Source organism: Cryptomeria japonica, chromosome 2 (genome assembly GCF_030272615.1).
Source record: "Cryptomeria japonica chromosome 2, Sugi_1.0, whole genome shotgun sequence".
Lineage (NCBI taxonomy): Eukaryota > Viridiplantae > Streptophyta > Pinopsida > Cupressales > Cupressaceae > Cryptomeria > Cryptomeria japonica.
The window spans coordinates 212,221,585-212,241,737 of record NC_081406.1 but is presented as its reverse complement, the minus strand read 5'-3'; the positions used below and the strand labels follow the sequence as shown (position 1 = coordinate 212,241,737).

Genomic DNA, 20,153 nt, shown 5'->3' with positions numbered 1-20,153 from the left:
TCAAAATTGCAGAGGTCTTGGAGAGCAAGGTTGGCTAGTGGAGAGAGCATCCATTGGAGGAGGTGCAGAGGAGTGTTTGAAGTATCATTAGTGTGAAGGAGGAGCCTCCACCAATCCAAACAAGGTGGCTAAAGCTCAAAGTACTCACTATGACCTAGGCAAACCCTAGAAACCCTCACAAAACCCTTAAAAACCCCAAAATTCACCCTAGGCACTGTACGGCCACTTGGAGGCCCAAAACCTAGAAAATCCTTGAGCCCTTGCCAATTGAATGGCAGTCTATTTTGGGAGTTAGGGTTGTGTATGCATCGTTTGTGAGAGGGAGCCCTAGAAGACCGGTTAGGAGGCCTAATTGGTCCTAATCCTTGTAGCCCTTTTTGAAGGCCAAAACCCAAATTTGTGAAATCGGTAAGGGGTTAGAATCTTGAAACCTCTTGGGGGCTCTTGAATGGGTGGAAAGGCCATGAAAAAGACCTAAAACAACCTTGCTAAGACCTTGGAAGGTGTGGAATAAGATTAGCCCTTATTAGCCATAGTAAGGGGTTTTGAGTCTCATGAGTAGGTGAGACCATAGGAGCAGCATAGCAACTCATTGGTGGGTGGATTGGGCAAGGTTAGGGGATTCCTCAAGCAAAGGAAATCCTAGAGACCCTAGGGTGTCAGGAGAACACCAAGAGATCCAAGGAAAGGATCCAGGAGCATAGACTAGGCTAGTTTATCCCAAACCCCATCCCATCAGATTGGTATTAGAGCAAGTAAAAGACTTGTTGGACTGTGTATGTCTGTATATACTGGTGAATCAGTATGGGAGAGAAGAATGGTTACTAATGTAGAGATGGCTAGAGAAGTAGAAGAGACGAAGGAGAAAAATAGACTCCTTGAAGCAGAAATGAGTGAGATAAGGGATAAACTGCAGGAAGTGGTGGATCAGAGAACACATGAACCTTGGGATGAAGACACCAAGGGTAAAGGCAAGAGAACTATAGACATAGATGACATAATTCCTGAACTAGATCCCTTGTTCAATGAAGAACCTTTTGTGAAGGCTATTAAGGCCTTGAACACCAAAGCCTTTGAAGGATTGCCACATTTCAGTGGAAGAATGGACATAGACACTGTTATGGAATGGATTGAGGGCATGGAAAACCACTTTGAGTGTGAAGGAGTGACAGAGGCTCAGAAGGTTAAAGTTGTCAAATCAAGATTAAGGGGAGCAACTTTGACATGGTGGAAGTACCTGCAAGAAGAAAGGGTTAGTATGGGAAAGCTACCAATTGCAAACTGGAAAGTTATGGTGAGTAAGATTAAGGAGAACTACTTACCAGAGGATTATGAAGTCCAACTTCATAAAAAGAGACAGGGTTTGAAGCAGAAGGATCTTGATGTAGCCTCCTACACTAAAGATTTTCAAAAGCTATGTCTTAGATCTAAAGTTCAAGAAGATGAATCCATTAAGGTGGCTAGGTATCTAAGCGGCCTAAAGTGGAACATACAGGAGGAGATAAGCCTATGGACTCCTACTACTATGTAGAAATGTCATCAGCTTGGTGTCAAGGTAGAAGAGAGGAGCAAAAGGAAAGGAGACTGCAATAATAGGGGTAGAGGCAGACGTAGAGACCAAGTGAATCACCGAGGTGGTTACCAAAGCAAGACAAATGAGCCAAGGAACCAAGGAGAAGCCAAGTTGACTGAGCATGGTAGTGAAACCAATCTTAGAGGAGGACATTCTAGAGGAAGAGGTGCACAAGGTGGTCCAAATAGGGGTAGAGGTACTAACAGAGGTAACTCTTATTTTGCAACTATGAAGTGTTACAATTGTGGACAATTGGGACACTCGACATATAGATGCCCTGACAAGCCTACATCATCAAACAGTGGAAAGAGGGTTGTTTATGCACAAGAAGACTCTTCAAGCAGCAAGACACCGGATGTGGACCAGATTGAATCAGAAGTTCATGGTGAGAACCTGATGTTCAATAGGATTTTGATCAAATGGCCGGTTAAGGAGGAACCCAAACATAGGAGAGCATTGTTTAGGGTGAGATGCAAAGTTCTTGGTAAAGTGTGCAAGGTGATAGTTGATATAGGCTCAACTGACAACATCATCTTAGAAGAGGCAGTTAGGAAGTTGAAACTCACAACAATACCCCACACCAATCCTTACAAAGTGACTTGGTTGAACAAAGGACAGAGTGTGCTAGTCAATGAGCAGACTTGGGTAGAGTTTTCTATTGGAGGATATAAGGATAAGATCCTTTGTGATGTGTTACCTATGGATGCATGCCACTTATTGCTAGGAAGACCCTGGCAATTTGATAGGAAGGTGATCTATGATGGAGAGGAGAACTCCATATCATTCAAGAAGGACAGCAAGACCTTCAAGATTCAATCTTTGATAGAGGATGAAGAGGGCACTTCAAAAACACCTAGTGTTTTAATGGCTACTGGTAAAGACTTCTTGAGTTTGCTACATGAGGAGGAGATAGTGAAGTGTCCCATCTTTGTGAAGCCAAAGGAGAAAGCAGACAAGTTGCAGGCAGAAATACCCAAGGAGGTGAAGCACATGTTGCAAGAGTATAAGGATATAGTGAGTGATGGAGCACCTGCAACACTCCCACCAAGAAGGTCTATAAGTCATCAAATAGACTTTGTTCCTAGTGCATCCTTACCTAAATAGGTTGCATATAAGCTCACACCTGATTAGAATAAGGAAGTAGCAAGGCAAGTGCAGTAGTTATTGGAACAAGGAATGATTAAGAAGAGCATCGGCCCATGTGCAGTCCCGGTAGTGCTAGCATCAAAAAAAGGAGGTAAGTGGAGACTATGCACTAACTCAAGAGAAATCAATAGGATTACCATAAGGTATAGGTTTCCTATTCCTAGAATAGAGGATCTAATGGACTGTTTAGAAGGGGCTATGTATTTTACCAAGCTAGACCTTAAAAGTGGTTATCACCAGATAAGAATTAAGGAGGGTGATGAGTGGAAGACTACTTTTAAAACCACAGATAGATTGTATGAGTGGCTTGTGATGCCATTTGGGCTTACTAATTCTCCAAGCACCTTCATGAGGTTGATGAATGAGGTGTTGAAGGATTTTATAGGCAGATTTGTGGTAGTGTACCTAGATGACATTCTCATCTATAGCAGAACCAAGGAAGAGCACCTTGAGCATTTGAGGTTAGTTTTAGAGAGGTTGTATGAGGAGAAGCTATCCATCAGCCTAGAGAAGTGTGACTTCTTGAAGCAAGAGCTAGTTTACTTAGGATTTGTGGTGTTTAAAGGAACCTTGAAGATGGATCCAAGCAAAGTGGAGGCAATCTTGAATTGGCCTGCACCTAAAACAAGGACTGAGGTTAGAAGCTTCAATGGATTAGCTCAATTCTATAGGAAATTTGTGAGGAATTTTAGTGGCATATGTGCACCAGTCCTTGACACCATTAAAGGAGGTCTTAAAAATAAGTTTGAATGGACTGAGCAGGTAGACAAAGCATTTCAAATGTTGAAGTAAGAAGTAGCCACAAAACCTATCCTTCTCCTACCTACATTTGATAAGCTATTCACTTTGGAGTGTGATGCAAGTGGAATTGCAGTAGGTTCTGTGTTGAGTCAAGAGGGAAGACTTGTGGCATTTTTCAATGAGAAGCTTACTGAAGCAAAGAAGAAGTACTCAGCCTATGACCTAGAGTTGTATGCATTAGTGCAGTCTCTAAAGAAATGGAGGCATTACCTACTTCCTAAAGAATTTGTAGTGTTCACTGACAATTAGGCATTGAGTTACATTAACACTCAAGAGAAGCTAAGAAATAAGCATTTGAAATGGATGGAATACCTCCAATCCTTCACCTTCACCATCAAGCATAAGAAGGGGCAGCTTAATAAGGTGGCAGATGCATTAAGTAGGAATTTGTTGACAGTTCAAGAGTTACAGTTGCAGAGCATAGGAATAGAAGGTTTCAAAGACCTCTATGAAGGAGATGAAGACTTCTCAATAGCTTACAAGGTTTGCAAAGAGTTTGAGAACCATTTCCATGGTGAGTATGCAGATTACACTCTCCAAAATGGTCTCTTGTTCAAGGGTAACCAGTTGTGTGTACCTAGAGAAACATAATGGCAGTTTAAGTGGACACTTTGGAGTCAACAAGACTTTGGACTTAGTACAGAGGTAATACTATTGGCCTAAGTTGCCAAGAGATGTGAAAAGATATGTAGAATAGTGTGGTGTATGCCAAAGAGCCAAAGGTGGATCAAGCAATGTCGGTTTATATCAACCATTACCGGTCCCTAACAGACCTTGGGAATGTATAAGCATGGACTTTGTAGTAGGACTTCCCAAGACAAAAATAGGTATGGATAGCATCTATGTGGTAGTAGATAGATTTTCCAAGATGAGTCATTTTATCCCATGTAAGACTACACATGATGCAAGCTATGTTGCACATCTCTTCTTCAAAGAGATTGTTAGGATTCATGGACTCCCTTTAAGAATTGTTTCAGACAAGGATAGCAAGTTCATGGGTCATTTTTGGCAAACATTATGGAGGAGACTAGAAACCAACTTGTCATTTAGCTCATCTTACCATCCACAAACAGATGGTCAAACTGAAGTCATAAACAAGGTGTTAGGTAACTTGTTGAGGTGTTTAACTAAGGAGTATGGCCAAACATGGGACCTAATCATTTCTCAAGCAAAGTATGCATATAATGACAGTGTGAATAGAACCACTGGTAGAAGTCCTTTTGAGGTTGTCTATGGTAGACATCCAAGAGGAGTATGTGAGTTGAGAGACCTTGGTAGTTTGGAAATGAAAAGTGGGCAAGTAGAAGACTTCACTCAAACCATCAAGGAAGTTCAAGAGCAGGTTAAGAAGGCCACCCTTGAATCCACTCAAAAATTGAAAACCAAAGTGGATGAGAAAAGGAGAGAAGTTTAGTTCAAGGTGGGTGACTATGTGATGGTCCATTTGAGCAAAGCTAGGATGCAAGGAGGTAAGCCTACCAAACTACAGATGAGAAGGGTAGGACCTTGTAGAATCCTGTCGTAATATGGTAAGAATGCCTAAAAAGTTGACCTACCTTTAGATTTAGCTATATCACCAGTCTTTAATGTAGCTGACCTGATCATGTGCAAGGGTGAGATAGCAGGGAAAGACTGAGAACCAAGCCAAGGTACTGCAGGACCTTGATGTTAATGTCTTACCACAGGTGAAGAAGCCTATAGCAGAGGAGATCTTGGAATCAAGGGTGAAGAAGTCTACTAGACACCAGGTCTACATGGAGCACTTAGTGAAATGGACAGATCAACTAGTATCTGAAGCTACATGGGTGGAGGAGAGCAGGTTCAAGGCACTTGGAACAGACCCGACTCTCATCTCTTCTTCTATTTCCTAAGTTGTGTGTAGAGGGGGAGTATGGTGCAGGAGCACCCTTCCAAACTCTTTCTCTTTCTTTTTTTTGTTGGTGTTATGCTTCTTATGAAGCCATTGTACATAAAATAATGAGCCATGTGCTCATAGGTCCTCATTAGGGTCCTAGTGGAGATCTTAGGGGTCATGAGTCAAGATTGTGATTTTACTGAAAATGGAGGGTATGTGTGTCCTTGAAGTGTTTAGGGGTCCTTTATAACATGGTGGTGTCCTTAGGCTGGCCCAATGTGGGTCTAGGAGTCATAAAAAGCAACATTGGGAAAGTTGCTCAAAAGTTGCATGACAACTTTTCAAAGTTGTCAAGCAACTTTTCCACCATGATGTCAAGTTCTTTAGGTTAGCATGGAAAACCCTAGTTTGGGCACACAGACCAAGGAAAAGGTGGGATAATTACTTGCAAACCCTAAATTCATGGGTTGGATGTCAGACATTGTACGACCCTAGCAAAGAGATCAGACTGGGACTGTAAAACCGTTACCAGTTAGTTTGAATGAAGGAAACAAGCAAATTAATGGATTGAGAAACGTCCAAAACTGTGTGGTTTGTCTTTCATGGTCTAATTAATTTCATTTCAAGCAATTATTTTAGGTTTTTACTTGCATATTGAGTGAGTTTGTAAATAGTTTGTAAACTGTCTTCTTACTGTCCAGTTTTGGACAGGATTGTGTAAATGAAGTCTTAACTCCATTCCTCGTTGTGGAAATACCATGAAACCATGGGGAATGAGAGTGAAGACCCTGTACAATAGTCCCATGCAAGCAGGGCCCTTAAAAATGTAGGAAGGCCAAGCAAAGACCTACTCCTAGATGAGACTAGACAGTGCTCAGTTAGGAGAGGTCAAAATTGCAGAGGTCTTGGAGAGCAAGGTTGGCTAGTGGAGAGAGCATCCTTTGGAGGAGGTACAAAGGAGTGTTTGAAGCATCATTAGTGTGAAGGAGGAGCCTCCACCAATCCAAACAAGGTGGCTAAAGCTCAAAGTACTCACTGTGACCCAGGCAGACCCTAGAAACCCTCACAAAACCCTTAAAAACCCCAAAATTTGCCCTAGGCACTGTATGGCAACTTGGAGGCCCAAAACCTAGAAAATCCTTGAGCCCTTGCCAAATGAATGGCAGTCTATTTTGGGAGTTAGGGTTGTGTATGCATCATTTGTGAGAGGGAGCCCTAGAAGACCGGTTAGGAGGCCTAATTGGTCCTAATCCTTGTAGCCCTTTTTGAAGGCCAAAACCCAAATTTGTGAAATCGGTAAGGGGTTAGAATCTTGAAACTTGTTGGGGGATCATGAATGGGTGGAAATGCCATGAAAAAGACCTGAAACAACCTTGCTAAGACCTTGGAAGGTGTGGAACAAGATTATCCTTTATTAGCCATAGTAAGGGGTTTTGAGTCTTATGAGTAGGTGAGACCTTAGGAGTAGCATAGAAACTCATTGGTGGGTGGATTGGGAAAGGTCAAGGGATTCCTCAAGAAAAGGAAATCCTAGAGACCCTAGGGTGTGAGGAGAGCACCAGGAGATCCAAGGAAAGGATCCAGGAGCATAGACTAGGCTAGTCTATCCCAAACCCCATCCCATCACATAGGGTCGATGAGCTTGAGAGTTCATCAAGGGTGCACACTTTTGTGATGATAGTTATCAATCTTCATTTTGTTGCAATTCTCCTTTATTGTTGGTTCCTTTTTTCTCCAAATTTCTTGTCTAATTTCTACAATGAGAGCTTTAGATTAGGATGGAGTAGATAGTCAAACTCCATCCAATTGTATGGTAAGATAAGACGATGCAATGAGAGGTTGATATAAAGAATTAATAAAAATAAAGTTGAGCTACACAATTAAACATTGACAAGAGTTGGATATATATGCCTAGTAAGATACATGGAAGGGCTATGAAGTACATTGGGCTGGTCTTATATATAATCTCTATTATTGTATATCCTCATGAGGTGGAGGTGTACTACTCAATTTTTATGTGGTTCTTGGTACCCATGATGACACTCCATTACAAAATCATTTATATTAACCCTCTTCTCCTCTTGGATATGTTGTATTGCATACTTGATGTGCATATTTGATCCCATAGTATATTTTTTGATTGGCATACAATCCTTCTAGTCTTACAATGTTATTATTCTTGTATGATTTTTTTTACATCAACTGCTTGTTTGAGTTATCCATGTGTCATTCTAATGGTGGTTGATGTGTGTTAGTTGACTACCTAGTTAGTTAACTAATTGTATAAAGAGGTGGGCCTTAGGATTCCACATGATTAGGTGTTGTTGAACCAAATTGTTAAGGACACATATTCTTTGGAGAATCTTGGGAGTGTGCAAAAAGAGTTCCATATTTTGGTGTTATATCTTTTTTTTTTATGTAGTTTGAATAAAATGTAAATTTGGGATGTTGGAGTCCTCATTTGAAAAATTATAATTATCATTTTGAACTCAATTGAGTAAGAATTCAATATGCCCATAAAATTGAAAATATATACATCTTTATTATTGCCATGTCTAGATGTCGATGTTGAACATGGATGACATTCTGTATTGTTTTCTCATATTTAGCTATGTGATAGAAACATGATTAGAAAGCCTAGTTTCATATTCTTGTAGAATGAAAGTAAATTAGTATTGATGTAATGTACATGTTATGTATAATTGGTGTAATGGATGACTAAAAATGGTATCTCGTGTGTTTGTTGTATCCCTAGCTTTATTACTATTCTTGTAGCATTTGTGTACCAATGTGTGTGGGTGAATATTTGTATGTGGGTTTAGAGACATAATGAATTATTTTAACTCTCTACTTTTCCTATCTCTAAAATTAGAAGTTTTTGGAGACACATGCGAGTTATGACACTTTTAATTTTGGGAGTCATGCCTAGTGTCAATACAGCTAGTGTGGAGCGATATGGGCATGCCATTTGGTTCCCCTATCTTTCTAGCCCTCTTATTATGTAATTCTTAGATTGACATATTGATTCACATCCTAGGATATGTGTGCTCTTGTCTAGTTTGAATCTTGAGATATTTAGCAAGTAGTAAATTTTATATGGTTAAACTCCTAAAACTTGTTTAGTTATTTTTGTGTTAATAACCTACTAGAAAATAGAGTCCAGTCTGTGTTTTAAATCAAGGAAGTTACTTTTAATAAATTCCTATCCAAGATAGAAGCACAATCATAGAACTATAGCATAGATGAGATAATGTATTAAGGGTGTGCTAAATTCTAGAAAGTGCATTGCTATACCAAAAGTGTGTTGGTGTCCCAAAATGCATTGTAGTCTAAACCCTTAGATAGCGATAATTTCACACACTTTTTCAAGAAAATTTTTTGAAGGAGAGTCATTCCTAGGAGTCTCCTTTGTGTGTCTTGCATCATAATTTGTGTAGACATTTTGGTGCTTTGAAATATATTAATCTTGTCACACCTAACCTTTGGTTTGTGCTTACCAAAGTCTTTATTTTTGTATTGACTACCTTATGGACATATATTCTTGTTGTTGGAGTTTGTGGGATGAGTTATACTATCTTCTTCATCTCCTATCTATTTATGAGTGTGAGTGATTATTAAAGTAAAAAGATCCCCACCCCATAAAATTATCATGATGATTTTGTCACGAGTAGTGAAGTCTTTTGCTCCTGCAACCATGCTTGGTGAAATGGTGATGGGTGTCATGTGTGACATGCTTTTGCTACAACATCTTGTGTGCATGAGAATGAAATACTGCATGCAAAAATTACACTTGAAATGAGAATTTGTTTAATCCAATTTTCATTAGTTAATATCTTGATGGAAAAATTAAGACATTATATATGATACATCACCTACCAAAAATGATCAATTATAATGAAGTGCCTTATTTTAATAAATTAAATTGGATTCCACATCAATATCTCTTTTCATGAACTTTCAATATAATGGATTATGGATTCATGCTTAATGATTCTTTATGAAAATAACTTTGTTAATTTCTGCCAAAAATATCTTTCAGCAACCAATCTATACCATATATGCCTATAAGATAAACATGGTGTTTTAATCAGTCCTCCAAATTGTAAAATTCAACACAAATACTATTCCTGAAATCCATGTAGGACCCAACATACACCATCATGACCATATACTCAAATATCAATTCCTCATTAGTAATTAAAGATATTGGTCTTTCTAAACATAATATTTCTAATAAATGGCCATATGCAGTCTATATGCCATTAACATCAAAGGATGTATGTGTAGTTTGTGTATAGGTCCCTTAAATAATATGCTCGTCTATGGCCTCTCAACCTTCCCATGCAAATGTGCTCCCGATGACTATGGGAAGTTTCCCAAAATGGGTTATTGCACAAGGCTAAACTTTCCATGCTAGAGAACATACATGTTGATGGGGACTATAGAGAGTCTTCCCATGCAAATGTGCTCTCAATGACTATAGGAAGTTTACTAAAATGGGCTATTTCACAAGGCTAAACTTTTGATTCTAGAGAACATACATGTTGATGGGGACTATAGAGAACAAAGGAATTTTGTGGTATGCCAACAAAAGTGACTCCTCTCCACCAGAGTTACAATCTATGTTGGCTAGATCCTTAACAACTTAATTCTACACCCTGATCTCTTTGATGTTCAACTATGAGCTTTGATATTTGTTATTGTTACTGTGTTGTTAATTATTTGTTGTTTTTTTGAGTTGGTAATACGTTGTAATCTTGTAAATTTCTAAGATTTAAACTTTGACCATTGTACATTGACTTGGACCCTTGCAAAAAATTAATAAGAAAAAATAAAAAATATTATATTTTTATTTTAAATATTAAATTGAAAAGTGTAAATATCTCAACCAATATTTAGTTTTCTTTTCATGAATAGAGAAAATGATTATAATATTTAATTATCTTTAAAAACAGTTAAAATTATTTAATTATCTTTAAAAACAGTTAAAATTTGACTCTCATGAATATCGCTTTCTTTTCAATTAATTAAATTTTTTATTTTTCTTTTTAATTATTATAAACCTCCATATTTCAATTAGATTCTTCCCATAATGTGTTGGTTAAGTGGTGGTGGTATACAGAGTTTAAGTATGAGAGTATGGAAAAAAGAAGATATATTTAAATTAAGATAATGACGCATATAACATATTATACAATTTCGATAGACAAACTTAAATTGTTCAATCATTCATTCTAATGTGAAAATGTTTAAGAACAAGTATTTATTTCATTAAATAAAATATTTAAAACATTAATAATGATTTAAATTTTGAATCTTTAATTGTCATTATAAAATCTCACAAATTGTTTAACATTTCTACATGTAGAATTCAATCATAGATGATAAGCAAAATACCAAATAAATCTAGGATATAAAATGATTAGAATTGAAATCTTCTTACATAAACAAAAAGATGAAATTAAAGTTAGATATACCCAATAATTCTAAAATAAAATTTAATCATCAAGGGATGTGATACATGATACAAGAATATCATGTTGATCAAAAATCATCTCAAATCTCAAAATTTGTATTGCATAGAGACAACATTATGAAATTTTTGCAATCTAAATTTACAAAGTATATCACGGAGCCACTTAAATAGCTTTTCTTTCAAGTAGGGGTCAATTATAACAAGAAAATAAAAGACTTTATAATAATAGATAAATTATACTAGGAAACAATACACTTTGAAATAATAAAGTTTGTTAATTTATTTTAGTCTATTAAGATTTAAAAAAATTAAAAAAAAATCTTGATTTCACATATGACTAAATCAGGATCCATTATCTTTATCAAAAGAATATATCATCATTTACTTTATACTAGCATAGAAATTCAATAATAAATGAAATACTTAGAAAACGTCACTTATACACGAACATCCTAAAAATAATACAAATAATGTCACATTACTTTAACTAATATCAAAATTTATGTGACAAGCACAAATAATCAAAATAGCATCAAACTAGAGTCGAACGTGTGCTAGAAATACTTAAATATAATTAATATAAAAAAAACAGTGATAAATATCCACCAAAAATATATTGAAACCACCTTTTGAATGTCTATTCTAAGATTAACATATAACATAAAATTTCACTAGAATAATTTGGTTATAAATTTTCATAATCTTTTTTCTATATATATATATATATCACTTAGTACTTTGACCAACGTTTTGTGACTAGCTTCTACATTAAAATTATTAGCTTTGTTCAATGAACAAAAACATCCCCAAAATTCCCATCTCACTAAATAGTTTGGGGCTCTTCCCTTGAGCCGCCATTGGACTGCCTCAAAGGTTTGACCAGTTTCAGTCACCATTTCTAATCATAGCGCACGTGTGCACTCCATCAAAACCTACCATACATTATATAAAATATATTGGAATTTTGCCATTAATGGCAATACCTAGGAGAGGAATTTCAATGTTACTAAAAGAAGTATGTGTACACCAAAGGGAAGTTATACAAACTGAATTGGGCTTTGGATGAAATCTATCTCAATCATATGTTCCACATTTAAAATATGGTTTTTTAGTTTTTGGAATTTTCTTGAGTGTTTGCTTCAAAAGAACTTAAGGAAAATTACTAAGGGTGTGTCACTCTATTAGTGATAAAAGGGTTTTGAAATATGCTTTTAGATGATGTGATGGATTATTTTTCTTCATTTTTTCTTATTTGTAAGGTTATTTTATCAAATGGGTTAGTTTTATTTTATAATTATTTTAAAAAAAAATCTAAGTTTTTTATTTATATTTTATATAATTATTTGTTTCAATATGATATTTGTTAATTAATCAATTAAAAATATTAATGAGGAGTTTTGTTTATAAGCTAAAATATTATTAAGATTGGTTTTAGTCTTAAAGAAATTGGAAGCATAATTTAAATGATGGTGGTTGTCTTGAGGTTGTCATAGCCGAGTAAGGTATATGTATATGTGATCAATGTGGTTGTATCCCATTATGTCCAAGAGGGAGAAAGAAATGATGTTGATCATAGCTTAATCATCCACAATGTTTCTTTTAATGCAAGTTTGATAAATCTATACTTGTAGATTTAGGGTAATGTCTCATCTTCTAGTCATCTTAACCTTAATAGGCATTTAATTATGGTCGAAGAAAAACCAAGGTAATGCAAGTTAGCATTGGGTTGACTTAGATCTAGGTCAACTTGATTAATTTTTTTGTTTAGGAAGTGGCATTATATGGTTTAGATTTTTTAATTTGATAGCCTCTAGAAGGGTTGCGTTATGCAATGAGATTATTTTGAAAGGTTGATACATAAATTTATTATGATTGTGTTTTTAGATCCTCCACTAGTTATAAGGACTAACAATATTGGGAGTGGGGTAAAGAATGGAGAGCATATGTCCATAACACTATGATTCTAGATATGCTTGAGGTTCTTGTGTTTCATTGTTTCAAACTAGTTTGACTAAACCGAGTATATTGACATCTCCACTTATCCCTAATTGAGGGTCCTTTATTTAGATTTGGAGTAATTACAAATTGCAGCTTTATGCATAATAAGCCCCTGGTGACTATGGTATGTGGTTTTCTAGGGATGAAGAAAGATGTGCATGAAAATGAATTGTTGTTCTTTTGTGATTTTGGAATTAAACCTATTGTCTTACAAAAGGGACAAGACTTATAGTGATCAAACTCTTTAGGCCTTTAATATGGATCATATATGTTATTGTTATCTACAGATTACATTATTACCTATTTTACCCTTATTGTAATTGCTTCTTGGGGATAGTCAATGCCATTGGTTTTTAGAACCCATGTATTCAAGTAGATATTGTATCCAGCATACTTATTATTGTTGTAACTTTGATTAGTGTTGTCATTCCTAGCTAGTGGATTCTCTATGATTCCCTCTCTTCTAGTTCTTTTGATATTTTTTAGGATATTATTAACAAAGGGGTTATTCTTGAATGGCATTTTTAATGCCATGTGCTTGTTTGAGTTGGCCATATGTCATTCTAGTGGCAATTGGTTTGTGTTAGTTGACTACTTAGTTAGTTACCTCATAGTGTAGAGGGGTGGGCCTTAAGATTCCACATGATCAAGTGTTGTTAAACCACCATTAAGGATACAAATTATTTGAAGAAGCTTGGGAGTGTGTGCAAAAGGATTTTCATATTTTAGTGTTATATCTTTTTATTTTTATGTAGTTTGAATAAATTATATAATTTGAAATGTTGGAGTCCTTCCTCATTGGTAAAATTGTAATTATCATTTTAAACTCACTTGAGTTAGAATGTAATATGCCCTTAAAATTAAAATGATATCTATATTTGCTCTCATCATATCTAGATGTTGGTGTTGAACATGGGTGGCATTTTGTATCATTTTTTCATGTTTAGCTATGTAATAGAAACATGATTAGAAAATCTATTTTCATATTCTTGTATAATGATCAAGTAAACTACTATGGATAAAATGTACATGTTAAATGTCTTGGACAACTGAGAGGGCAGGTGAATCAATTGTAAATTAAAATTTATTCTACTTTTCCCACATAAATAAATCTAGTAAACTAATCTCTAATTACTCAACCAAAAGCAAATATAAAAATGAAATAACATACACATGAAACACTAGATATGATGTGAAGAAGGTAAAAACCATGGAGAATGTTAGTTCTCAATATGAAAACACCTGTTAGGGTGACACCAGTCAAGGTGATTTTTATAAAGATGGCCCATTTCCAAAATGCTCACTACAAGTGGGCTCACTACCTAGCTAAAACCACTAGAAAAAGAAAGAGAGCTCACTACCTAGAAGAAGAAGAAAGAAAGAAAGAATCTAGACCACTAAAGCACATAGTTTAATTATCGAAAGAAACCTTAGGCTCATTGCCACTAGTCCCTAATAGCATCAACACATAACCATATTGATCATTTACAACTAAACATAACCTCGCACAAACCAACGGGAGATAGACCTTCTTTTCAATACAAATTCTTCTATATCCTTCTACATTTTCTATATATTCTTCATTTATACTGATCTCCGAAATAGAATTTTCAAGTCGACTAAGAAGATAAAGAAACACAATTCAAAATAGGTCTTCATTAAGCATTCTCATGGTGGAAAGGAATGAGAAGTAGACCACACCATGATGCAACAACACATTATCCAAACGACGTAATCATCAGAGTAGAAGGTAGAGCATCCAAGGTCAATCGGACCCAAAATGATCATATCCAAAACCACAACTCCAGAGCACACCAACATGTGTTGAATCATAATAAAAAATATAAGTACATGAAAATATAAATGCAAAATAATAGCAACTGAACTGGCAATGTGGAGAAACGCGAAGCACTACAACTTCTGCCAAAAAATGTCATTTACTACATAGACTTCTAGAGCACATCTTCTAGACCTCCAGAACATTAGATTAATATCTCAAGGCAATATCCAACAACATATCAACACATCATGAATACATTCTACAATATATTGGCAATACAGAGAAAAAACCAAACACTAAAACATAGAATCAGTATGTTTTACATTAATGACAATCAATGACAACCATACTGACACATCAAACATCTTTACATTTACAACAATCTCCCCCTTTTTCATTAATGGCAACATTCATCAATGAAAAACTCTCCAAAAAAATTCTCCCCCTTAGAAAAATAACTATGTCTCTTCCCCTTTGACATCAAAGACAAAGGTGAGCAATAACTCAACTCAAAAACCACACAAATCCCCTTAAGAGGAAGCCCCAAGCATAGCCCAGACAAAAATATGTATGAAGCTCCTTGGGCTAATGCGTTGTTAAATGCACTTAGTTCAAACTAGGAATGGGTATGACCCCCAACATTTGTTGAAGATACTCAAAAGTATCTTTTCACAAATCTTGCATAAAGATATCTGCAACTTGCTCTTTTGTAGGTATATATTTAGGTTTCACTTCATTGTCTAGCACTTTTTCCCTTAAGAAATGATACCGAATAGAAATATGTTTTGTTCTGGAATGCAGTACCGAGTTCTTATAGATATTGATTGCACTTGTATTGTCACACATGATTGATATCAGTTCATCAAACATCATGCTAATATCCTTTAATATTTTTTTCATCCAAATTATTTGTGTAGCATGATGCAGTTACAATATAATCAGCTTCTGCAGTTGATAAAGATACAAAATATTTCTTCTTACTTAACCATGCAATTAATCGAGAGCCAAGGAAGAATGCTCCACTACTACTACTCTTTTTGTCATCAACACTTCCTGCCCAATCTACATCAGTATAGGCTTTCATAGTAAAGTCTAATCATCTGGGACACCATAATCCAAAATCTTTTGTTCCTTTCAAGTATCTAAATATCCTCTTTCCTGCAACAACATGAGATTTTTTCAGTTCTTGTTGAAATATGGTTGCAAGATAAATATCATACATGATATCCAGTTTGGTAGCAATTAGGTATAACAATCCTCCAATCATAGATATGTACTTTCTTGCATCATCTTTAGGAGATTTATCATTATTAGTCAACTTGCATCCAATAGTCATAGGAGTATATATCAGTTTGGAATTATCTAATCCAAACTTTTTCAATAGCTCTCTAACATAATTTGACTGAGAAATGAAAATGCCTTTACTATTTTGATTCAATTGCAATCCAAGAAAGAAATTTAACTCACCAATTGTAGACATTTCAAATTCTTTTTGCATTTCACTAGCAAACTTTTGGCACTTGTCATCATCACCTCCAAAGATTATATCATCCACATACTACAAATATTAGGATCTTACTTGCTTCAACTTTAAATTAAATATTTCTATTAGCAGAACATTTTTGAAAACCTTGATTTAGTAGATACTTGTCTAAACTTCCATACCAAGCTCTAGGTGGTTGCTTTAATCCATACAATGCCTTCTTCAATCTGCAAACAATATCCAAATCATCTGATAACTTGAATCCTTTTGATTGTTGAATGTAAACTTTTAACTCTACATTCAAAAATGTTGATTTCACATCCATTTGATAGACTTTGAAATCTTTAAATGCTGCAAAATCCAAAAACATCTTGATAGCCTCCATTCTAGCAATAGGTGCCTAAGTTTCTTCAAAATAAATTCCTTCAACTTGTGTGTATCCTTTGCATACCAACCTTGATTTGTTTCTTAATACATGACCATCTTCATCCACCTTATTACACCCACTTTGTTCCAATAGCATTCTTATTAGTTAGTCTATGGACTAATTCCAAAGTTTGATTCTTCTCAATTTGGTCCATCTCTTCCTTCATAGCCTTCATCCAATTTTGATCTTTACAAGCTTCGTCAATTGTCTTCTTTTCAACTTTAGAAAGTAAACATAAAATAACTTGTTCTTCAGCAACTTTGCTTCTTGTAATAACTCCCCTATTTTTGTCTCCTATAATTTGATTCTTAGAATGATTTTTCTGCACATACCTCGAGGTTTTTAAACAATTGTTGGAGAAACCCGAGTTTCTTTCTTCATTTTTGTATATCTTTGTTCTTCTCTTCTTCTCTGCTTGCAGACTCATCAGATTCATATCCTACTTGTATACTAGTTTATTTTGAAACGTTTTCATCAACCTTCATATTTGCACTTTCAATTATTTTATTCAACTTCTTGTTATAACATTTGTAAGCCTTGCTCTTTGTAGCATAACCCAAAAATATACCTTCATCATCTCTTTTGTCAAACTTTCCAAGATTTCCTTCATCTCTCTGGATATAATATTTACTTTCAAAAACTTTGAAATACCTTACTAGGGGAATTCTTCCATGGCATAGCTCATATGATGTCTTCCCATACTTCTTTCTGAATAGAACTCTATTAAGGGTATATATAGCAGTATGTATTATTTCTCTCCAGTACACTTCTGGTAGGTTTGCTTCTTTGATCATAATTCTTGTCTCTTGTTGAATAGTCTTGTTCATTCTTTCAACCACACCATTATGCTAAGGTGTCCTAAGAGAAAATAAATTTCTTCTAATTCCATATTTCTCATAGAAAGTATCAAATTCATCAGAAATAAATTCTCCTCCTCTATCAAATCTTAAGTATTTAATCCTTCTATCAACTTCATTCTCAACTCTAGCTTTGAATGTCTTAAAATTTTTCAATGCCTATGTTTTTCCTCTTAGAAATGCAACCCAAGTCATTCCAGAATGATCATCTATTAAGAGCATGAAATACCTCTCACCTTGTAAGCTCCTTGTTCTGGTCATACCTCAAAGGTCTATGTGTACCAAATCTAATAATCTGGTAGAACATTTTTCTTTTCCTCTGAATTTTCCTTTTGTCTTCTTTCCCACTTGACATTCTTTGCAAATATTGTTATCTGATTTGGTCAATCTTGGTAAATCTATCACAGTTGTTGTCATACTAATCTTTGCCAAATTATCAAAGTTGATGTGACACATCCTCCAATTCCATAGCCAATTTTCATTGATTTGAGATAATAGGCAATGTTTAGTAGCAACTTCCAATTCTAACCTTCCATACCAAGCTATAAATGGTTGCTTTAATCCATACAATGCCTTCTTCAATATGAAAACAATATCCAAATCCTCTGATAACTTGAATCCTTCTGATTGTTCAATATAAACTTCTTTTAACTCTACATTCAAAAATGTTGATTTCACATCCATTTGATAGACATTGAAATCTTTAAATGTTGCAAAATCCAAAAACATCTTGATAGCCTCCATTCTAGCAGTAGGTGCATAAGTTTCTTCAAAATCAATTCCTTCAACCTATGTGTATCCTTTGCATACCAACCTTGCTTTGTTTCTTAATACATGACCATCTTCATCTAGATTATTACACCGACTTTGTTCCAATAAAATTCTTATTAGTTAGTCTATGGACTAATTCCAAAGTTTGGTTCTTCTCAATTTGGTCCATCTCTTCCTTCATAGCCTTCATCCAATTTTGATATTTTTCAAGCTTCGTCAACTATCTTCTATTCAGCTTTAGAAAGTAAACATAAAATAACTTGTTCTTCAGCGAATTTGCTTCTTGTAATAACTCCCCTATTTTTGTCTCCTATAATTTGATTCTCAAAATGATTTTTCTACACATACCTCGAGGTTTTTAAATAGTTGTTGGAGCAACCCGAGTTTCTTTCTTCATTTTTGAATATCTTTTTTCTTCTCTTCTTCTCTTCTTGCAAACTCATTGGATTCATATCCTACTTGTATACTAGTTTATTTTGAAATGTTTTCATCAACCTTCACATTTGCACTTTCAATGATTTTATTCAACCTCTTGTTATAACATCTGTAAGCCTTTCTCTTTATAGAATAACCCAAAAATATACCTTCATCATGTCTTTTGTCAAACTTTCCAAGATTTCCTTCATCTCTTCGGATATAATATTTACTTCCAAAAACTTTGAAATACCTTACTAAGGGAATTCTTCCATGACATAGCTCATATGATGTCTTCCCATACTTCTTTCTAAATACAAACTTTGTTAAGGGTATATATAGCAGTATGTATTGTTTCTCTCCAGTACACTTCTGGTAGGTTTGCTTCTTTGATCTTAATTCATGTCTCTTCTTGAATAGTCTTGTTCATTCTTTCAACCACACCATTATGCTAAGGTATCCTAGGAGAAAATAAATGTCTTCTAATTTCGTATTTCTCATAGAAAGTATCAAATTCATCATAAATAAATTCTCCTCCTCTATCAAATCTTAAGTATTTAATCTTTCTATCAACTTCATTCTCAACTCTAGCTTTGAATGTCTTAAAATTTTCCAATGCCTTTGTTTTTTCTCTTAGAAATGCAACCCAAGTCATTCTAGAATGATCATCTAATAAGAGCATGAAATACCTCTCACCTTGTAAGTTCCTTGTCCTAGTCAGACCTCAAAAGTCTGTGTGTACCAAATTTAATAATCTGGTAGTAGATTGTTCTTTTCCATGTTCTTTTTGTCTTCTTTCCCACTTGACATTCTTTGTAAATATTGTTATCTGAACTAGTCAGTCTTGGTAAATCTATCACAACTATTGTCATACTAATCTTCACCAAATTATCAAAGTTGATGTGACACATCCTCGAATTCCATAGCCAAGTTTCATTGATTTGAGATAATAGGCAATGTTTAGTAGCAACTTCCAATTGATACATGTTTCCACCTATCTTTTTCCCTACAACAATAATAGTTCTAGATCTCTTCCGGGTCTCACAACCACCATCTTAAAAAATAACATTGTAACCATTTTCACACATCAACCCAACAATCAAGAGATTATGATGTAATCCTTTCACATAGAACATTATCAATATTATGCTTTCCATCAAAAGTAATAGAATCAATTCTAACAATCTGAACAGTTTAATCATCTCCAAATCTAGCAGAACCACAGTCATATTTTTCAAGCTTAACAAATATACTTTTATCACCGGTCATATGATTTGAACATCCACTATCAATCAACCATTCATTTCCATCTCTTCTAACATGCAATGTTGAAGCAATAGTCTCAACAATCTTAGAATTATTACTTGGTTTAGGTCCATCTTTTCTACCAAGAATAAACAATCACCATCCTCATAATCTGACTCATCATCTAAAATACCAACATCATCTCTAACATAGTAAGCTTTCTTATTGAACTTTCCTTTGTTTTCCTTAAATTTTTATTTTGATCCTCTTTTTGGACATTTATATGCATAATGACCAATCTTTCCACACTTAAAACATTTAAGAGGT

General features: G+C 34.9%; 1 protein-coding gene across 1 annotated transcript in view; it reads right to left on the bottom strand.

Moving 5' to 3' along the window:
- The window catches only part of LOC131859802 (uncharacterized), a 30,851-nt gene that overhangs the window by 10,540 nt on the left and 158 nt on the right, over window positions 1-20,153 (bottom strand). The window lies entirely within an intron of this gene.